Genomic DNA, 22,865 nt, shown 5'->3' with positions numbered 1-22,865 from the left:
GGACATCTGGGTTCTTTACAGCAAAATACCCATGGAAGGTGTTACAGAGGCAAAGTTCAGAGCTGAGCCTGAAGGAACGACCATCCAGAGACTGCCTTACTTGGGGATCCACCCCATAAACAACCACCGAACACAGTCATTAGGCAGATACCAACAAGAGCCTGCTGACAGGAGCCTGATATAGCTGTCTCTTGAGAGATTCTGCCAGCACCCTGCAAATACAGAATTGGATGCTCACAGTCATCTATTGGGCAGAATACAAGGTCCCCGATGAAGGAGCTAGAGAAATACCCAGGGATCTGAAGGGGTCTGAAGCCCCATAGGAAGAACATCACCATGAACTAACCAGTACCTCCAGAGCTCCTTGGAACTATACTACCAATCAAAGAAAACACATGCTGGAACCTGTGACTCTAGCTATGTATGTAGCAGTGGATGGACTAGTGGGTCACCAATGGGAGGAGAGGCCCTTGGTCCTGTGAAGGTTCTATGCCCCAGTAGAGGGGAATGCCAGGACCAGGAATGGGAGTGGGTGGGTTGGGGAGCAGGGGAAGGGGGTAGGGGATAGGGGATTTTTGGAAGGGAAACTAGGAAAGGGGATAACATTTGAAATGTAAATAAAGAAAATATCTAATAAAAAATAAATAAGTCGCTATGAACATAGTGGAGCATCTGTCCTTGTTATATGTTGCAGGATCTCTTTAGTATATGCCCAGGAGTGGTATATCTGAGTCCTCACGGAATACTATATCAAATTTTTTGAGGACTTGTCAGACTGATTTCCAGAGTGGTTGTACAAGCTTGCAGTCCCACCAGCAATGGAGGAGTGTTCCTTTCTCTCCACATCCTCTCCAGCATCTGCCGTCACCTGAGTTTTTTTATCTTAGTCATACTGAGTAGTATGAGGTAGAATCTCAGGGTCATTTTTATTTGCATTTCTCTAATGGTTAAGAATGTTAAAGATTTCTTTAGGTGCTTCATGGCCATTTGAGATTCCTCAGCTGAGAATTCTTTGTGTAGCACTATACTCCAATTTTTAAATAGGGTTACTTTGTTCTCTGGAGTCTAACTTTTTTAAGTTCTTTATATACTTTGGGTGTTAGCCCTCTATCAGATGTAGGATTGGTAAAGATCTTTTCCCAATCTGTGGATTACTATTTTGCCCTATTGACAGTGTCCTTTGCCTTACAGAATCTTTTCAGTTTTATTATGTCCCACTTGTCAATTGTTGATCTTAGAGCATGAGCCATTGGTGTCCTGTTCAGAAAAATTTCCCCTGTTCCCATGTGTTCGAGATTCTTTCCCACTTCCTCTTCTATTAGATTCATCATATCTGGTTTTATGGATCAATTTGCATTATTCTACATGCTGACTGACAGTTGAACCGGTATCATTTGTTAAAAATGCTGTCTTTATTCCAGTGGATGTATTTGGCTTCTTTGTCAAAGATCAAGGGACCTTAGAGGTGTTGGTTCATTTTTGGGTCTTTAATTCTATTCTATTCTATTCTATTCTATTCTATTCTATTCTATTCTATTCTATTCTATTCTATTCTATTCTATTCTATTCTATTCTATTCTATTATTTACCTGCCTGTCTCTGTACCAGTATCATGCAGTTTTTATCACTATTGCTCTGTAGTACAGCTTGACATCAGAGATGGTGATCCCTCCAAAAGTTCTTCTATTGTTGAGAATGGTTTTCAATATCCTGGGTTTTTTATTCTAGATGAATTTGAGAATTTCTCTTTCTATCTCTGTGAAGAATTGAGTTGGAGTTTTGATAGGGATTGCATTGAATATGTAGATTGCTTTTGGTAAGATGGCCATTTTTATTAGATATTTTATTTATTTACATTTCAAATGTTATCCCCTTTCCTAGTTTCCCCTCCAAAATTCCCTATCCCTTTCCCCCTCCCCCTGCTCCCCAACCCACCCACTTCCATTCTTGATCCTGGCATTTTCCTATACTGGGGCATAGAGTCTTCACAGGACCGAGGGCCTCTCCTCCCATTGATGACCCACTAGCCCATCCTCTGCTACATATATAGATAGAGCCACAAGTTTCACCATGTGTTTTCTTTGATTGGTGGTATAGTTCCAAGGAGCTCTGGGGGTACTGGTTAGTTAATATTGTTGTTCCTCCTATGGGGCTGCAGACCCCTTCAGATCCCTGGGTACTTTCTCTGGCTCCTTCATTGGGGACCTTGTGCTCTGTCCAACCGATGGCTATGAGCATCTACTTTTTTATTTGCCGAGTGCTAGCAGAGCCTCTCAGGAGACAGCTATATCATGCTCCTGTCAGCAGGCTCTTGTTGGTATCTGCCTAATGACTGAGTTTGGTGGTTGATTATGGGGTGCATCCGCAAGTGGGGCAGTCTCTGGATGGTCATTCCTTCAGGTTCTGATCAGAACTTTGTCTCTGTAAGATGGCCATTTTTAATATGCTAATCCTGCTGATCCATGAACATGGGAGATCTTTGCATCTTCTGTGTTCTTGTTTGATTTCTTTCTTCAGAGATTTGAAGTTCTTGTCATACAGATCTTTCGCTTGCTTGGTTAGAGTCACACCAAGATATTTTGTATTATCTGTGACTACTTTGAAGGGTGTCATTTCCCTAATTTATTTCTCAGCCCAGTTATCCTTTGAGTAGAGGAATGCTCCTAATTTGTTTGCGTTATTTTTGTATCCAGCCACTTTATTGAAGTTGTTTATCAGGTTTAGGAGTTCTCCTTTGGATTTTTTTGGTTGTTGGTGTTGTTGCTTTATGTATACCATCATATCATCCACAAATAGTGATATCCTGAATTCTTCCTTTCCAATTTACATACCTTTCATCTCCTTTTGTTACCTAATTGCTCTGGCTAGAAATTCAAGTGCTCTATCGAATAGATAATGGGAGAGTGCACAGCCTTGTCTTGTCTCTGATTTTAGTGGAGTTGCTTCAAGTCCCTCTCCATTTAGTTTGATGTTGGCTATTGGTTTGGTGTATATTGTTTTTATTATATTTAGGTATGGACTTGAATTTTTGATCTCTCCAATACTTTTAACATGAAGGGGTGTTTTATTTTGTCAAAGGCTTATGTAGCAGTGGTGGATGGGAAACTGGGCGTAGCCACTAGAAATTTCTAGATGTGAGGGACCCAAGAAGTTCCTAGGACCCAACAGGAATGACATTAGCTGAAATACCCAACAAAGGGGAGACAGAACCTGTAGAGATTATATTCAGTAGATAGGCACAGTATAAGTTGAGGGATAGGGCCACCCACCCATCTTAAAACATTAATCCAGAATTGCTCTTGTCAAAAGGAAATACAGGGACAAAGAGTACAGTAGAGACTGAAGGAAAGGCCATCCAGAGACTGCCTCATCTAGCGATCTATCCCAGCTATAGACATCAAAGGCAGATGCTATTGTTGACAACAAGCAGTGCTTGCTGACAGGAGCCTGGTATAGATATCCTCTAAGAGGCTGTGCAAGAGCCTGACTAATACATATGTAGATGCACCCAGCCAATCATCAGACTAAATGCAGGGACCCCAGTGGAGAAAGGAGGGGAAGGCTTGGAGGAGCTGAAGAGCTTCGCAACCCCACAGGAAGAAGAAACAACAATATCAACCAAACAGACCCTACTATCAAGCTTTCAGGGACTAAATCACCATGGGGGGGGCATGGCTCCACCTGCATATGTAGCAGAACATTACCTTATCTGGAATCAATGGGAGGAGAGGCCCTTAGTCTTATGGAGGTTTGATGACACAGTGTAGGGGAATGCTAGGGCACTGAGAATGGAGGGTGTGTGTGTGTGTGGAGGAGCACCCTTATAGAAGCAGGGGTGTGCGGGGGGGGGGGTAGGGTGTTTACTGGGAAGGGTGATAACATTTGGAATGTAATTAAATAAAATAACCAATAAAATAAAGGAAAAAGAAAATACAATATGCTACTATGCATACAGCAGGTACATAGTATACTTTGAAGCTTTAGGGGACAGGGAAAATAAAAGTGAAAACTTCAATGTAGAAGTCAGGACAGAATCAAATTTTGGCCTTCTGACTTAGATTGTGGTTCTTGGTCTGTATCAAATTGGGGAGGAAAGTAGCACGTTCATTTGCCATTTGTCACTTCCTGTCTGTAGGTAGAACACATTAATTGTATCTTCACCCCCTATTTCCAACAGGTTAGGCATATCAGTTCATAGAGAAACTGCCTGTCAAGTGGCAATATGATCTGCCTCATTGACAAATCTTGATTTTCACTATAGGAGCTCATTACTTTAATAAATGGTTTAGACCTCTTGAACACCACAGGAACATCCTGATTTGCCACTTAAAATTATTATGATTGTTGTTTTTAGACTTGACTACTTTGGGGTTTCCATTTATCATGGTGAGATTCAAAGTCTTTTCAGTTGCTGCATATCAAAAGATGTACCACATTTACCCTTTGTGAGCACATAAGCCATATATCTCTTTATAAATGTAGTTATTTGGACCTATTTTAAGTTTTGTAATTCTAATTTGAGACGTTTCAATTTTGTTTGTTTTATCATAAAACCAATGACTAGTTATGTGATCTTTTCCATGGAATTTCACATAGCAATTGCATTTATTTCTACTTTAATAGTTATTAGTATTTACTATATACTAACTGTATGCTTAATTTTATAGTAGCTCATTGAGCTCTAAAATGTTTACTATTACTGGAATGTAACTTGTTAAGTAGATAAAGCTGGACTTGAACTCTAGGAAATCTGTCTGCCTTCTGACTGCCCTGTGCTGAAACACAAAACATTTATATCATATGCTCCTTTCTTAATATCCATATTTGTGGCTATAAATTATCATGTTTATCTTGTTTTTCATTAATTGTAGAATATTTCTTTAATTTTTCTGTTGATTTCTGCTTTGTTCTATTGGTACTAAGATGTGTTCTGATTAATTTTCTCATATATGTAAATTTTCCTTTTGAAATTTTGGAGCATTATACCATGGAATTATTGGGACTTTTGACAGGATATTGATGTCAAGGCTAAATTTTTTATGACTTATTTTATGTCCCAAATTAAGATATAAATATCAGAAATTCTATATGAACTAAAACAGAAGGTATACTCTGTGGCTACTAGATAAACTACCCTGAATATATTTCTTAGGTCATTTAGTAGATTGCAATAGTTTTTTATATTGATTTTCAATCAGAATAATGAATTCATTGTTGAAAGTAAGAAATTAATAAGTACTAGTAGTACTATATTGATGTCAATTTCTTCCTTCACTGATTCACATTTTCTTTTGAAATATTACAATGTTACATGAATTTAAATTTAAAATATTATTTTATTTTTATAAATTGAGATTGTTATAATATTTTAAGCATTCATGTTTCTATATGTAATGAGTAAACAAATATACAAGGAAAATAACAGTCATGCTCTGATGTCTGCTCATATTACAAAATGATCACATAAGGCAATTAGCATATTCATTGCCTCAAACATTTGTAATTCTTTATGCAAAAACACCAACTTGAAAAATATCCCCAGAAGCAATGTCAAGTCTGCAGACCAGGAAGTCATCAGTATTTAGTGCAGCTGCAGGAACCACAGTATAGCAGGCCTGGGACTTCAGTGGTCTCTCACAGCTCAGCAATATCTGCTCAACTGTGCATCAAAATTAAGAGCTCTGGATAGTGAAAACAGAGGAAACTTAAGCAAAGGGTACAGTTTTAATTAAAAATGAGGTAAGAAATGTGCTGTACTTTGAGTTGAATCAACCAACCACTGCTCAGCTGGCCTCCACAAGGTCTGCCACAAAAGATACATCCAGTTAGATCCATTCTCCTCCATTCCTCTGCCTGTATAGCTCCCTGGGCATACCCAGAAGCCATGAGCTAGCTGCATGCTGTCCCCACAGCTTCACTGTTTGGCCTCAACCCCTCCTGCTTCCACGACACCCACCATACAAGGAACAGCCAGGACTGCTACACCAAGAATATCCAATCCAAGGCTGTCTACCTAAGAGGCCTGCTTCACCAAGAACATTTGGATAAGGCTTGCCTTCCTGATAGCTGCTACAGTAGGAACATCCAAGGACAACTCAACAGCTAAAGGCCAGTATAACAAGACAGTCAACAAGAGCCAGAGCAATATGCCACTTTCTGAGCCCAGCTGACCTATTACAGCAAGTCCTGGATAACCAAACACAACCAAAGGACAAGAAAATAACCTTAATTCCAACTTATGAAGATGATAGAGGCCTTTAAGAGGAAATGAATAAATCCCTCAAAGAAATACAGGAAAATACAATCAAACAAGAAAAGGCCTTTAAAGTGAAACAATAAAGCAATAAAGAAAACACAAACTGAGACAATCTTGGAGAATGAAAACCTGGGAAAGGGGACAGGAACAACAGATTCAAGCATCACCAACATGGTCTTCCTATAAAAACTGACAGGTTGTTTAATGGAGTAGAACTGAAGTCCCAGAAATAAACTCATACACCTATAGACACTTGTTTTTGAGAAAGAGGTCAAAATCATACAATAAAACGCATGAGTTTGAGGCCAGCCTGGTCTACAAAGTGAGTTTCAAGACAGCCAGGGCTACACAGAGCAACCCTGTCTCAAAATCAACCAACCAACCAACCAACCAAACAAACAAAAACACATCTTTAATAAATGGTGCTGGTCTAACTGAATGTCTGCATGTAGAAAAATAGAGACACCAGCAAAGCAAATAACCAAATTAAAATGGGGTACAGAGCTAAACAGATAATTCTCAACAGAGAAATGGCCAAGAAGCACTTAAAGAAATGTTCAACCTCCTTAGTCATCAGGGAAATGCAGTTCAGAACAACTATATTATTCTACATTACACCCATCAGAATGGCTAAGACGAAAAACTTACATGATAGTAAATGTTGGTGAGGATGTGGGCAAGGGGAACACTCATCCATTGCTTGTAGTAGTGAAAACTTATATAACCACTTTGGAAATCAATTTAATGGTTCTGAGAAAATTGGTAATGATTGTACCCAAAGACCCAGATATACTACTCTTGGGCATATGCACAAAAGATGACCCAAGATACCACAAGGACACTTGTTCAACTATGCTTATAGCAGGTTTATTTGTACCAGCCAGAAACTTGAAACAACCTAGATGTCCCTCAGCTGAAGAATGGATGAAGAAAATATGGTATTTGTATACAACGGAATATTACTCAGCTATTAAAAGCAAGGACATCATGAAAGTTGCAGACAAATGGACAGAACTAGAAAATACCATCCTGAACATGGTAACCCTGACCCAGAAAAACATGCATGGTATGTATTCACTTCTAAGTGTATATTAGTCATAAAGTGTAGGAAAACCATATTACAATCTAAGGACAGTCTACAGACACAAAGAAACTGTATAATAAGAATGTATAAGGGTGGTACAGAGACTTATCTTTCTTGGCATGTTCCTAAATATGTAGTCTCTTATACTGAAGCTAGGAAGAGATGTATAGAGATTTAAAAGTTTCTGAACATTTAAAGGAATAAAACCCAAAATCTGAAAAGAACGTAGCTACTCTAATTCTTTTGATTATAATTTTCCAGAATAATCATTTCAGATTTTTAAATTTGTTGCATTACTTTGGGAATCATGGCAAACTCTGCTGTGTCTGAGTCACATAGATCCTAATGAATTCGGGTTATACTGCAGTATTGACATGCTTGGTAAATATAAGCATGCATTCTTTCTTGTCTTGAGTAGAATAGATAACCACCATGATGTTAGTAGAATTGATGCTGGAGTTAAGGCATACATAAAGGTTAACAATTGATTGGCTGATGGAGATCTTGTTTCCCAATACATGAATAATTGGAGCCTTCTGAGGACCCCAAGGAGAATACCCTGTCAATAATTGGGTTTGTCCCAAAGGAGTATGGACTTGCTTTTGCTTGTAAATAAGAAGAAACTGAACCAATTCACAAATATGCTTCTGGGTCCAAAACTAGAAAGATATGAGGGTTTATATCTGGTGGTACAGAGAGTTTTGTCCTTTGGCACGTGCCTAGGTATGTTAATCTAGTCTCTCTGACTGAAGCTAAGAAAAGACTGAGCTAGTTATGATTCTAGATTCATAACTAGGACAGATGTCACTAAACCTGACACTAAAAGTACATGTGAATGTGACTATCTAAGTAGTGTATGCTATAGATTTCTGTTGGAATTATGAAAATCAAATGAACCTGTAACTGAGCCCAAATAAAGACAAGAAAATTTTCACATATGTAGTTGGGAACCCAGTCCAACAAGTGTTTCACTTGTATGAAATCTTCTATATTTAAATATATATCTTTGGTCTTGGACTCAATTAATGATTCCAAACTTCTGTTTGCGGTAAAGTACTTCCGTAATGTCACTTTTGTCTATGGATAGATACAAATTATCAAGGGTTCAGGATTTCACCTATACCACTTTCTGGCTATTACAATTGTGGATTGAAATAATTGTCATGACTGACCACCTTAAACACAATGATTTGCCAAAGGTCAATTCATTGAAGTATATACTAAGAGAAAACATATTTGCCAAATTACTTTTAAGTTAGTATATTTTCTGTCCTGCTCTTGGCTAATTTACATATCACTACAGAATGAAATAAACTTCTCTTTTGACTGTTTTAGATGTAGAAAGCACAAAGCCATCCTAAACCAGGTATCAATTGTTTTTTTTTTTTCTTTTTTGTAAGGAATTATTTGTTTAGTAAATTGCTTATCAGATAACTTTCAGATGAAAGAAAACAGAAAGAGAAATATTTATATCAGGACAGATGATTTAAATATATTTTTATAAAATTATACTTGAAATTATATACTATAAGCAGTAAGTGTGGGAAGGCTGCTTTGGACAATAGTACAAAATATAGTAGGTCTCAAGAAAAGAAGAATAAACATGATGAGAGGGTCAATTCTTTGGTAAGACTATAAAATTATGAATAACAGAGCAATTCATTATTTGTTTATTTTCTTTATATATTTCTTCATATATATATATGTGTGTATATATATATATATATATATATATATATATGTATATTGGTTTTTCAAGATAAGTTTTCTCTGTGTAGCCCTGGCTGTCCTGGAACTCACTCTGTGGACCAGGCTGGCCTCAAATTCAGAAATATGACTGCTTCTGCCTCCGAAGTTCATGCACCACCACTGCCCAGCCAAGAGCAATTCTTTTTATCCATTTTCATTACAGAAGTGTGAAACTCTTGTGAGACTATGCCGGGGCCTAGCAAACAAAGAAGTGGATGATCACAGTCAGCTATTGGATGGATCACAGAACCCCTAATGGAGGAGCTAGAGAAAGTACCCAAGGAGCTAAAGGGATCTGCAACCCTATAGGGGGAACAACATGATGAACTAACCAGTACCCCAGAGCTCTTGTCTCTAGCTGCATATGTATCAAAAGATGGCCTAATCGGCCATCACTGGAAAGAGAGGCCCATTGGACTTGCAAACTTTATGTGCCCCAGTACAGGGGAACCCCAGTGCCAAAAAGGGGGAGTGGGTGTATAGGGGATTGGGGGGGGTGGTATGGGGAACTTTTGGGATAGCATTGAAAATGTAAATGAGGAAAATACCTAATAAAAAATAAATTAAAAAAAAAGAAGTGTGAAACTTATTTCATAAAGCTGAAAATAAAGCCAAATAACAATGAGGAAGACTCATTCTTAATTTCTACCTAAAAGAACATTCATGATTGTGTTGCAGCCATATCAGTAATCTAGGGTCAGTTCTCCACTTCAATATTCTTAACTTGGTTACATCTGCAAAGCCACTGAGGCCACATAGAGCAATACTGACATACTGAAGATTATAACAGAGATATTGTTGAAAGAGCATTGTAGTCTTCTGAAACTTTTAAACTACTAACATTTTAAATTTACTGTAAAAAACCTTCCCACAAGAAAATCATAAAAAAAGAGAGATTGCTGAGTTTTCTGAACTATTCATGAGGGGAAACCATCAGCATCACCAATCTTATGCAAAACTTTTAACACAAAGTATAAAAAGAAAAACTAGAGTCTAAGAACTCACATGAGGCCAGTATAATACCATTGTTCAAACTGAGAGACATTTAAAAACATGATCAGTTCAGACAAGTATCCATTGTTAGTGTAAGTACAGTTCAAACAGATGCAAGAACATAGATGTAAAGGCTTTCTCCAAGTCATAAATTATCAGGGATTTACTTTTTATATATCGGGTTGATTTAACATTCAAAGGCCAATTATTTCAATTAACAATATTAATAGAACAAATAGGAAAATATATTAATTAAAGTTAATGTTTAAATGTATTTGAAATTGTGAAATGTTCACTCAAAGTTAAATGTTTTGCAAGTTATAAATAGCATATGGTAAAAAATACATTGTTTTCTGTAAAATATTTGGAGAAAGAAATTTTAAATTATATAATTACCTTTAATATTATATGAGCAAAGGAAGAAAATTACACTACTTTTCATGTTTGCATGATCCTAATGCAATCTCCAAATAATGAAGGAAATTGAAGACATACTCTAGGGCATCTCTTGTCACTAAATTAAGCTTCCAGTTTTGGGAATATGTTTCATCCATTAGTTTTTGGCCAAAAGAGTTCCAGGGAAATTCCTAAACAACCCAGACTATTGTCAAGACAATAGAATTTTTTTTCTCCACAAATTGGCAGCAAGGCCCCATTGCTGAAGATAATACCCACAAAACTCAGTGAACATGTAGAAGTAGAGATGGTGCTAACAGAATCTTTGCTGCTATGTTCTTGTGTCTTTGGTACATCAAGGTACTCTGCAGGATTCTAAGAAAGAAATGTAAACACCAAGATAGTCACAAACCCTTTGATCTAAAATAATATCCTTCCTAGAGTGTATGCTAGGGCAACAGTGACACAAAGGAGTAAGCAACCAACATTTGAATTGACTTATAATCCATGTCACAAGATGGAACCTATCCCTGCCACTGCTTGGGTGACAGAATCAGAGACAAGATGGTCTAGGAACTTAGCCTAAAACCAAATACTACTATTCAAAAGAGAAAGAGAGTGACACACAGAGAGAGGCAGAGAGACAGAGAGAGACACAGAGAGAGACAGAGAGAGAGACAGAGAGAGAGAAAAGGATGATAAAATGACTCCTAATGATAGTCTGCTATGCTCATAGACCAGTGTCTAGACCAGCAACCAGCCATCATCAGAGAAAGTTGTTTCCTCCTGTAGCAGATGGAAACAAATACACAGACCCACACTCAGACATCATAAACAAACACATGTGTGCACACACACAAACATACATACACACACACACACACACACACACACACAAACCCACACATGCTCTAGTGTGCATGCACATGCCTATCCATACAGAAACACAGAGATACAGGGTGAGGAGAGAGAGAGAAGGGGTTGTCTTGGAACACTCATTTCTAAGTGAGATATCTCCATTATACTTTCCCTCAGAGTGCAGTAAATCACATGAAAGAGAAATCAGAAGGAATGAGAGGAGAAAGAGAGGGAATGGAATAGAAGACACCAGGAGAACAAGCCCCTCCAAAACAACTGAGCACTTATCGTATGAACTCTGGGAAACTGAAGCAGCATGCATAGGGCCTACATGTGTTTGTACCAGGTCCTCTGTGTATTTACTATCCATTTCAGTTTAGTGTTTTTATGGGACTCCTGAATGTGTAAACAAATGGATCTCTGATTTCTGTGCCCTTTTTTTTTTTGAGCTACTTCAGGTTTCTGTTGGTTTGGTTTGTCCAACTTCAATATGAATATTTTTGTTTAGCTCATTATATCTTATTTTGTTATTTCTTAGCTTTTTGTTTGTTTTGTTATCTTTAGAAGCAGGTAATTTTATTTTTGTTGTTTTTTTAATTTTATTTTACTTCTGGTTATCACAAATAAGACTGCTATGAACATATTGGAACATGTGCCCCTGTGGCATGGTGGGGCATCTTTTGAGTATTTTAGCAAGAATGGTATTGCTGTTTCCTCAGGTAGATCAATCTTCAATTTTCTGAGGAATGTTGAGATTGATTTCCAGAGTGTTTGTACCAGTTTGCAATCTTGCCAGCAATGGAGGAGTGTTCCTCTTTCTCCTCACCCTCTCAAACTTGTGTTGTCACCTGAGGTTTTGATCTTCATCATTCCAATTAGTGTAATGTAGATTCTCAGGTTTTTTTTTTTTAATTTGTATTTCCCTGATGACTAAGGACTGTGAACACTTCTTTAAATGCTTCTCAGTTATTCAAGATTCCTTTGTTGGGAATTCTCTGTTTACTTCTATTCCCCATTTTTTCATTGGGCTGTTTGGTTTTTTGGACATTAGTTTCTTCAGTTCTTTATAAAATTTGGATATTAGCCCTCTATCTGATGTGTGGTTAGGGAAGATTTTTTCTCAATCTGTGGGTTGTCTATTTGTCTTATTGACTATGTCCTTTGTCATACAGCTTTCCAATTTCATGAGGCCCCATTTATCAATTCTTGATCTTAGAGCATGAGCCATTGGAGTTCTGTGTAGGAATTTTCTCCCTGTTCCAATGAGTTCAAGACTCTTTCCCACTTTCTGTTCTATTAGATTCAGTGTACCTGGTTTTATGTTGAGGTCCTTGATCCAGTTGGACTTGAGCTTTGTACAAGGTGACAAATATGGGTCTGTTTTCATTTTTCTACATACAGGCAGTCAATTAGACTAGCACCATTTATTGAAGATGCTGTCTGTTTTTCCCTTGTATTTTTCGGCGTCTTTGTCAAAGATCAAGTGACTGTTAAGTGTGTAGATTTATTTCTAGCTCTTCAATTCTATTACATTGATCAATGAGTCTGTCTCTGTATCAATCCCATGCAGTTTTTATCACTATTGCTCTGTAATAAAACTTGAGGTCACGGATGGTGACTCCCCCAGCTGTTCTTTTAGTGTTAAGAACTGGGTTTTTTGTTTGTTTGTTTGTTTTGTTTTTTGTTCTGGGTTGGTTTTTTGTTTGTTTGTTTGTTTTTGTTTTGTTTTGTTTTGTTGCCTTTCCAGATGAATTTGAGAATTGCTCTTCCCATATCTTTGAAGAATTGTGTTGGGATTTTGATGGGGATTGCATTGAATCTATAAATTGCCTTTGGTAGGATGGCCATTTTTACTATGTTAATTCTGCCAATCCATGAGCATGGGAAAGCTCTCTATTTTTGGGGATCTTCTTTGATTTCTTTCTTGAGAGGCTTGAAGTTATTGTCATACAGGTCTTTCACTTGTTTGGTTAGAGTTACCCCAAGATATTTTATAGTATTTGTGGCTATTGTAAAGGGAGTTCTTTTCCTAATTCCTTTCTCAGCCTGTTCATCCTTTGAATAAAGGAAGGCTACAGATTTATTTGAGTTAATCTTATATCCGGCCACTTTGCTAAAGTTGTTTATCAACTGGTAAAGCTCTCTGGTAGAATTTTTGGGGTTGCTTATGTATACCATAATATCATATCATCTGCAAATAGTGAAACTTTTTTTTTTTTTTTACTTTGCTAATTTGTATCCCCTTGATCTCTTTTTGTTTTCTTGTTGCTCTGGCTAGCACTTTAAGTACTATGCTGAATAGACATGGGGAGAGTTGGCATCCTTGTCTTGTACGCTATTTCAGTGGTATTGTTAAAGGTATGTCTCCATTTAATTTGATACTGGCTATTGTTTGCAGTAAATTGCTTTTATTATGTGTAGCTAGATGTGGGCCTTGAATTCCTGATCTCTCCAATACTTTGTTGTTGTTTGTTTGTTTTGTTTTGTTTTGTTTTGTTGTTTTTCAAGACAGGATTTCTCTGTGTAGCCCTTGCTGTCCTGGAACTCACTCTGTAGACCAGGCTGGCCTCGAACTCAGAAATCTGCCTGCCTCTGCCTCCCAAGTGCTGGGATTAAAGGCCACCACTGCTCAACAGGGTATTGTATTTTGTCAAATGCTTTTTCTGCATCTAAGGAGATGATCATGTGATTTTTTTCTTTAAGTTTGTCTATATAGTGGATTACCTAAAGGATTTTTATATATTAAGCCAACCATGCATCCCTAGATGAGGCCTACTTGATTGTGGTGAATGATGATGGTTTTGTTGTGTTCTTAGATTTGGTTTGCAGGAATTTTATGGAGTATATTTGCATTGATAGTCATAGGCAAGATTGGTCTGAAGTTCTCTCTTTTTTTTGGGGGGGTGGATCTTGTTTAGTTTAGGTATCAGAGTAATTGTGGAGAGGCCTGTTATTTTCTAATGTGGAACAGAAAGGGAGTGGATGGGAATAGAGAGAGGAAGTGGAGAGAAACTTGTAGGAGTAGATGGAGGAGAAACTGCATTCAGGTTCTATTGTATGAGAAAAGATTATTATTTTCAAACATCAGCAGTTAAAGTAAAAAAAAAAGTAAACAGGTGAGTAGCTATGTAGTTGCAATTTACTAGTATTTTAATTTAATATTATTTCATGAAAAAATGATACTGAAAACATTTTCATTTGCTAATATCCCCCTACTTTTTTTCTATGGTAAGGTACCTGGCCATATTATGTTATACACTGAGAAAGAAAAAAATAAAAAAGACTGCTTTTACGCATGAAATAAACACAGGCCTGAAATCAATGAATTAGAAGCAGTGGAATACACTCAGCTATTAAAACAAGAACATCATGGATTTTGCAGTCAAACATATGGAACTAGAAAATATCATCCTTCGTGATGTAATCCAGACCAAAAATACAAATTGTATGTATTGACTTATAAGTAGATAGTAGCCATAAAATACAAGATACCCAGGCTACACTACGTAGAACCAAAGAAGCTAAAAAAGAAGTAAGATTCAAGAGAAGATGCTTGAATCTTACTTAGAAGGGTGAATAAAATAATCATAGGAAGCTGACGGAGGAAGGCAACTAAAAGGAGAATGAATAGCAAGAGAAATGGGGAGGTGGGGTCAAGTCAGATATAGGGAGACACAGGAGAGAGAGTCAGAGGGTCAGCAGATAGAGCAGAGACTGAGGGAAATGATCCACCAATAACTAACTGACCCAACTTGAGACCAATTACTGACACTATTAATGATATTCTGTTATGCTTGCAGACATGAGTTTGGCATGGCAGTCCTCTGAGAGGCTCTATCTAGCAGCTGACTGTAACAGATACAGAGACCCACAGCCAAACATTGAATGGAGCCCGGGAGTATTATGGAAGAGTTGGGGGAAGGATTGTGGGTCTAGAACAGGATAGGAACTACACAGGAAGACCAGCAGAGTCAACTAACCTAGATCTTGGGAGACTATTATAAACTAAACTGCCAACCAAAGAACATACATAGGCTAGACCTAATCCTCCCTGCACATATATAGCAGATGAGCAGCTTGATCTTCATGTACATTTTGAACAACTGGAACTGGGGTATCCCAAAAAACTTTTGCCTATATGTGGGGCTATGTACTTCTAGCTGGCCTGCCTTGTCTGGCCTCATTTGAAGAGGGTGTACCTAGCCTTGAAGAGAGTTGATGTACCTGGGTGGTGGCATATCCAGGAAAGTTGCCACCTGCTCAGAGAAGGGGAGGTGAGCATGAGGGGGATAGGGACTGTGTGGGGGTAGACCAGGAAGAGGGTGTAGCAATAGTGATATAAAATGAATAATTAAATTAATTAATGGAAAAAAGAAGAGAAAATATTTTCTTTCCCTTTGAGTTTATTTCATGGTTTGTTAATATATGAATATATATTTTGTGTCTCATTCTAGATGATTGTCTTATTTTCTTACACTTAAATTACCTTGTACAGCAGACAATCGACAGATAATGAGTTCAATGGAATCTTTGAGGTTTCTTTGTCTCATAGTGTTGTGTGTGAGGTTTTCGATTTTTGTTTTTATATACTTTACTAGTCCTTTACATTACATTTATATGCTGGTTTTGAGTTTTTATGGGATTCTTATATATGAATGTGTGTGCCTCTGTGTCTATATGTGTTACTTATGGTTTTTCTTTGTCCCTTTTTCTTGTTTGTTTGGATCTATTTTTACTATTGTTTTGTTTTATCCTTGTATCTTTTTTATCGTTCTTTAGATACCTGTTTATTTTCTGAAGAGAAGAGAAAGGGTGTGGGTCTGGATAGAAGGGGAGAGAGAAAGAATTTTTACCATTATTTTTGAACTTATTATAATATATTGTTTTATCAAAAATAATCACAAAAATGAGAAATTTAAGGTATTATTTTGAAAAGCAGTTGTAAATATTTTCCATTCATCAGCTTCATTTTTTCTCTTTCATTATAATGCGAAGTAAATATATAGCCATAAATAGAATAATGTTTATTATGTAACAAATCATGTAGTATAAATAATATCTTAGTTGAGACTTTGGCATACAAAGCAAATCTAAATCCATTATTGAGAATTCTTCCCTAAAGCAAGATCTAGAATTATATTCATTCTGTGAATAATACCCAACAGGTAGCTACACAATGGTCCATTCACTGTAGTAACTGCTAAGTTTTTCATATCAATCAAATAGCTTGTTAGCCTTTTAACCTTTTTTTCTTTTAAAAATTCAATTGTCATGCATGTTATATAGACTATCAAGAATTATTCTTAGGAATTTACCTTTTCCATACCTTTTAAACCACTCAGAAGCATCTACCTGTGATTTTTCTTTCTTTTCTCCTTCTCTTTTCTTTTCTTTATTTTTCTTTTCTTTTTCTTTCCTTTCTATCTTTGTTGTTGTTGTTGTTCTTAATTTATGACCCTATCATATTCATGCCATAAATATTCTGGGGGACAAGAAGAAAATAAAATATATGTTTATTTTGACTTTCAGGAAAAATAAAGAGGCCTTACTATTGCTATTTTTTTCTCAAGAATATGAAGCTGAACCACAAATCTTCTAGAGTCCATTTAAAAACTTGTATTCCAGAATGACCATCTGCCATTGTTCCATTATGTATGCTAAAACTCCAGAATGACCAAGCAGAGGCAAAGTACTGGCAATTATCAACTGAAATGATTTTCTACATGCTCCATATATAAGTTTGTAAATTTAAAATAGCCATTATATACCTATGGTGTTATAGAATATTAGGAAGGTTTTGAACACCAAGAATAAAAAGAAATTTGATGCTTGCAATGCTTCAGAATGCTAAGAAGGTAATTTTCATTTAAACCAGATAAAGCAATAGCTCAGTTAATTATCTTGCTAAATAAAAGAAAGCCTAGAAGTGTGTTAGGCTCTGTAACAGTGTGGTAAGAACACAGTTAATGTGATTAAGAAGCTCATTTCTGTCTGCCTCTTCCTTCTCCCACTCTATCTCTCCAAGTCTGCTTGCTATAATTATCACAAGCTTCCTAATGGTGACAATGAATCCTACAAGTTTGGTAATTCACATCCAGATGGAACAAGCCCAGAAGATAAAGCAGCGTGAAATAACATTTTGGAAACAGTTAAAGAAAATAATTCTCATATTAAATTCTATATTTTTTCTGCATCAATAAAATGAGACATAACCATAAACAACTTTCTAATATTTGACATCTTAAACTTTGCCTCCTAGGTATAATTCTCTTGAATTTATGAATATGTTCTACTAAATTAAATGATACATCAAAAATACAGATGACTACTTACATACTGCCATTTCCCTTCAAGTCATCTGATATGATTGAAAAATTGACAAATTTGGGGGCATATAACTTGAAAGGAGGAGGCAAATAAGTAGAGAAGAAGGAGGGCAGAAGGTAAAAACAGTAATGGTGTCAAAAAGAAGGATTAGATCAAATACATATATAGGCTAAATGAAATTATCTCATCTTATTGGCAAAACAGACCCCAAGGCCAGATATAACTAAGCCCTCTTTTAAACTATTGATAGGGTTGTCCAACAGATTACAAAACAAAGAGCCCACTTCTATTCCCCTTAGTTACAAAATCAATCCTGTTTGCTGAAGACAGCATATACTTCAGACATGGCCCAGAAGCACCTGAGTTATAAAAGATTGACCTGAATGCCTCATCTCTGAGGACTAGCTTACACAGCACCAAAAGTTGCCATACAAGCTTCCGAAGGAGGGAAGCAAGCATCAGTCCTACTCAGCTATGATGCTTATGAACCACAATTACCACCAGAATGGTATAAGTGGTTTAGGGTGGAGTGGTGGAATGCATACATTGGTAGTAACCCAGCTACTCTCTAACTGGGTTTTTAACTATCTCAACAAGAGGGAAATCACACAGAAATTAGAAAACTATCCAACTACACAGGGCTACTAAGATCATAATTCTTGTAAGAGAGCCCAAACTCACAGTTTTACAAGAATGATACCATCCCCATCGTCTAAATATTAGTCCTTATGCCAACAGATAAATGTTGTTCTCTCCTTATATCAACTTCTCTCTGCAACAAATGAAGACCACTACAGAAAAGCATAACCAATCAAAATGTAGAGTTTTTATTCCAGTCCAAAAGGATACATTTACAAAACAACCCCACATTTAAGGTTTAGGAAACATTGAGATGCAGGGAATGGGGGAAAGATTGTAAGATTAAAAAAACCAGAGGATTAGAGTTTGGTGTAAGACTGTGACTGTGTCTCCTATTAGTGTCAGAAGCTAAACACATAAAGTCTCACCAACATCACTGTCAAAATATGAACCAAACAAGATTAATTGAAATAGACCTGACAAAGTGGATAGGGGAAAGACAAGAAGGCCACAGCCCTACTCGGATACTATAGCCAGTTGAGGAATGCTGAAATTTAGATAAATAATCTTCCCCCAGAGAACAGCACAGCAACTCTCATTATCCAATAACAAGGGGTCATCCCTGAAAACATACATGCAAGTAACATAATATAGACCGATCAGGTTATATTTGGAAGGGCATATGGATATACACATATAAATTATACATAATGTATACATATATGCATGTAACAGCACTTAATGAAAAAAAGAGGCCATGAATTTTCAAGAAAGAAGGAGTCATATATGGAGTATTTGGAGGTAAGGAAGGGAAAAGACAAATGATATAACTGTATTATAACATAAAATATGACAGAAATCATTTATAGTATGGTAGAAATTAGATAAAACAAAACAGCAACAACAATAACAACAAAAAGAAACTGAAAACATCAGTGACTTTACACTAGATGAACATTAAAGTCTACATTGGCATCTATGCAGAAGTCCCTGTTGATAGCTATTTTAGAAGAAAAGCAAACCTGAGCGCATCAATACATGGAACTTTAATTTTTTCGCGAAATTTTGAAGTAAACTACTTGCCTTCTTGCCATGGAGTCAGGTAGGAAGAACAAATATAGAAGTAGGACAGACACCTGCAGATGTGCCCTACTCTGTTCCTTCAGACAACACCCCCTGCCTAACCACAAGCCACATTGACCCCCAGAACTCAAGACAGGCCTCCTGCCCACAGATCTCCTGAACTTTCTTTTTGTAACCCCCAGACTCTATCCCTTCTCTCCTCATTGCCAACTCTGGCAGAGACTCCCTGCTGGAACAGAGGTCACCCAGGGTACCAGAAATACAGCTCATAACATGGGCAGAAACCCCTGCTCAAAAAAGAGATCAATTGGCCAACAGAAGTCCAGCCCTTAACTTCAGGGGAGAACCCTTGGTCAAACACAGACTGCACAGGCCAGCATACCAGAGAGGAAATAAAAACCAGGGGGAAAATACCCATAAAACAACAACAAACACAGAAACCTAGACCTATAGTTCACCCTCCAAAATACAGATGTTGAGTGGCAAGAGAAAAACACAATCAACAACAGCCAGGACAATATATCAACACCAGAGCCCAGCTATTCTACTAAAACAAGCTCCAAATATTACAACAAAGTTGAAGCAAAAGACAATGGCCTTAAAAACAATGTAATGAAGAAGTGGATAAATCTCTTAAAGAAATCTAGAAAAACACACACAAAAAAATTAGAGGGAATGATCAAACCTCTGAAGAAAGCCAAGAAAATCAGGGGTAAAAACAAGCAACAAGTTGAAGGAAATGAAAAAGAGAGTTCCAGACTTGAAAATGGAAATAGAAGCAATGAAGAAATACAAACTGATGGAATTCTAGAAATAAAAAAAAAAAATAGGTAAATGAATAGGAGCTACAGACACATGCATCATCATCAGAATGCAGAAGATGGAAGGGATAACCTAAGGTATTGAAAATACAATAGGAGAAATGGATATATTGGTCAAAGAAAATGTTAAATCTTAAAATTTCCTGACATTGAACACCCAGGAAATATGAGGCACTATGAAAAGACCAACATGAGAATAATAGGAATAGAGAGATGTAAAAAGAAATAATTCCATCTCAAAGGCCCAGAAAGTATTTTCAACAAAATCATAGCAAACAAATTTCTTAACCTAAAGAAGGAGATGTCTATAAAGACATACTAGGCATAGAGAACACCAAAATGATTGGACTAGGAAAGTAAGTTCCCTTCCCACATAATAATCAATATGATTTTTTAAAAGGGCAAAGAATGCATATTAAAAGCTACAAAGGAAAAGGAGCAAGTAAAATATAAAGGTAAAAAATCAAAGTTGTTTTGGTTTGCATTTTCCTGCTGATTAAGGACTTTGAAACATTTCTTTAAGTGCTTCTTGGCCATTTGAGATTCCCCTGTTGAGAATTCTCTTTTTAGTTTATTAGCCCAATTTCTAATTTGATTTAATTCAGTGGGGTTTATCTTCTTGGGTTTTTGTAAATTTTGGATATTAGCCCTCTGTCAGATGTAGGGCTGGTGAAGATCCCTTCCCAGTTTGTGGGATATCATTTTGTCCTATTGACAGTGTCCTTTGCCTTACAAAACCTTTGCAGTTTCATGAGGTCTCATTTAACAGGTGTTAATCTTAGAGCTTGAGCCATTGGTTGCCTTTGTACTAATGTATTCAAGGGGATTTCCTACTTTCTCTTCTATAAGATTTATTGTATCTGGTTTTATGTTTAGGTCCTTAATCCACTTGGACTTTAGCTTTGTGCAAGGTGTTAAGTATGGATCTGTTTCATTCTTCTACATGCAGATATCCAGTTAGACTAGCACCATTCATTGAATATGTTTTCATTTTTACATTGTATGGTTTTGGCATCTTGATAAAAATCAAGTGTCCATATGTGTGTGGGTATATTTCTGTCTTTGGTTTGATTCCATCATTGATCAACCTGTCTATTTCTGTACCAATACCATCCAGCTTGAGGTCAGTGATGGTGATTCCTTCCAAAGTTCTTTTATTATTCAGAATTGTTTTAGCTATTCTAGGAATTTTGCTTTTCCATATGAAGTTGAGAATTGCTCTTTCAAGGTCTATAAAAATATGTTGGAATTTTGATGGGGATTTTGCTCAATCTGTAGATTGATTTTGGTAAGATGGCAATTTTCACTATGTTAACCCTACCTATCCATAAGCATGGGAGATTTTTCTATCTTCTGATATCTTACACCCATGAGAATGGCTAAGATCAAAAAACTCAAAAGATAGTACTTACTGGTGAGGATGTAGAACAAGGGGAACACTCCTCCATTGTTGGTAGGAAAGCAAACTCATACAACTACTTTAGAAATAAATTTATCAGGTTTTCACAAAACTAGATAGTTCTACATCAAGATCTAGCTATAACATACAGCCAAGAGATGCTATAACAAGTCAAAAATGTGCTTGCTCATCTATGTACATAGCAGCTTTATTTATAACAGCTAGAAACTGGAAACAACCCAGATGTCCCTCAACTGAAGAATGGATAAAGAAAATGTGGTACATTTATACAATGGAATACTATTCACTGTTTAAAAACCAGGATATCATGAATTTTGTAGGTAAATGGATAGAACATGAGAATATCATCCTGAGTGAGGTAATCCAGTCCCAAAGGGACATGCATGGTATGTACTCGCTTATAGCTTATAAGTTGATATTAGCCAAATACCGGTGCCAAGTCACATTCCACAGATCGAAAGAAGTTAAACAAGAAGGAAGGCCCAAGAGAGGATGCTTGAGTCTAACATAGAAGGGTTGATAAAATAGTCATAAGAGGCAGATGGATGGAGAAAACTGGAAGACAAGTGGAATGGGGAAGGAATTGGAGAGCTCAGGAACAGGTGTGAGGAAGAGCAGGAGAGATGGTTAGATGGCAACGGAAATAAATGGAAATCTGCAACCGACACGACACAAATGGGTATGAGGAGGTAGGGGGCATCTCCAGGGGGGACATGAACTTGGATAAATGTAGCACCCAAGAATCAATGGGTTTGACCATAGTTCTGACTCACATCATTGGGGATATGGAACCTGAGGAGGCCACTGCCTATTTCTAGACAGGAACACCAGTAGTGCAACAGAGACAACAACTAACATGTAAAACTTTCAACCCAAAATTTATGCTGTCTACAAGAAATGTACACATGGAAAATGGAGCAGAGACTGAAGGAATGGCCAAAAAATAACCAGCACACCTTGAGACCCATTCTATGGGCATTCAAAAATCCCTAACACTATCAATAATTTTTTGTTATGCTTGCAGACAGGAGCATGTTGTCCTCTAATAAACTCCAACTAGAAGCTGAGTTAGACAGATAGAGACATGCATCCAATCAATGAATTGAGCTAGGGAATTTTTATGGAAGAATAGGAGGAAGGACTGTGGGCCCCCAAGGGGATAGGAACTCCACAGGAAGACCAACAGAGTCAACTAACCTGGATCCTCGGGGACTCTCCCGAAACTGAACCACCAACCAAAGAGCTTGCATGCCCTGGACCTAGACTTTCCCTTTCATATGTAGCAGATATGCAACTTGA

This window comes from Mus caroli, unplaced genomic scaffold, assembly GCF_978045245.1.
Source record: "Mus caroli unplaced genomic scaffold, Mus_caroli_1 scaffold_5, whole genome shotgun sequence".
Lineage (NCBI taxonomy): Eukaryota > Metazoa > Chordata > Mammalia > Rodentia > Muridae > Mus > Mus caroli.
The sequence above is the reverse complement of the archived record's forward strand: the minus strand, read 5'-3'. Positions refer to the sequence as shown.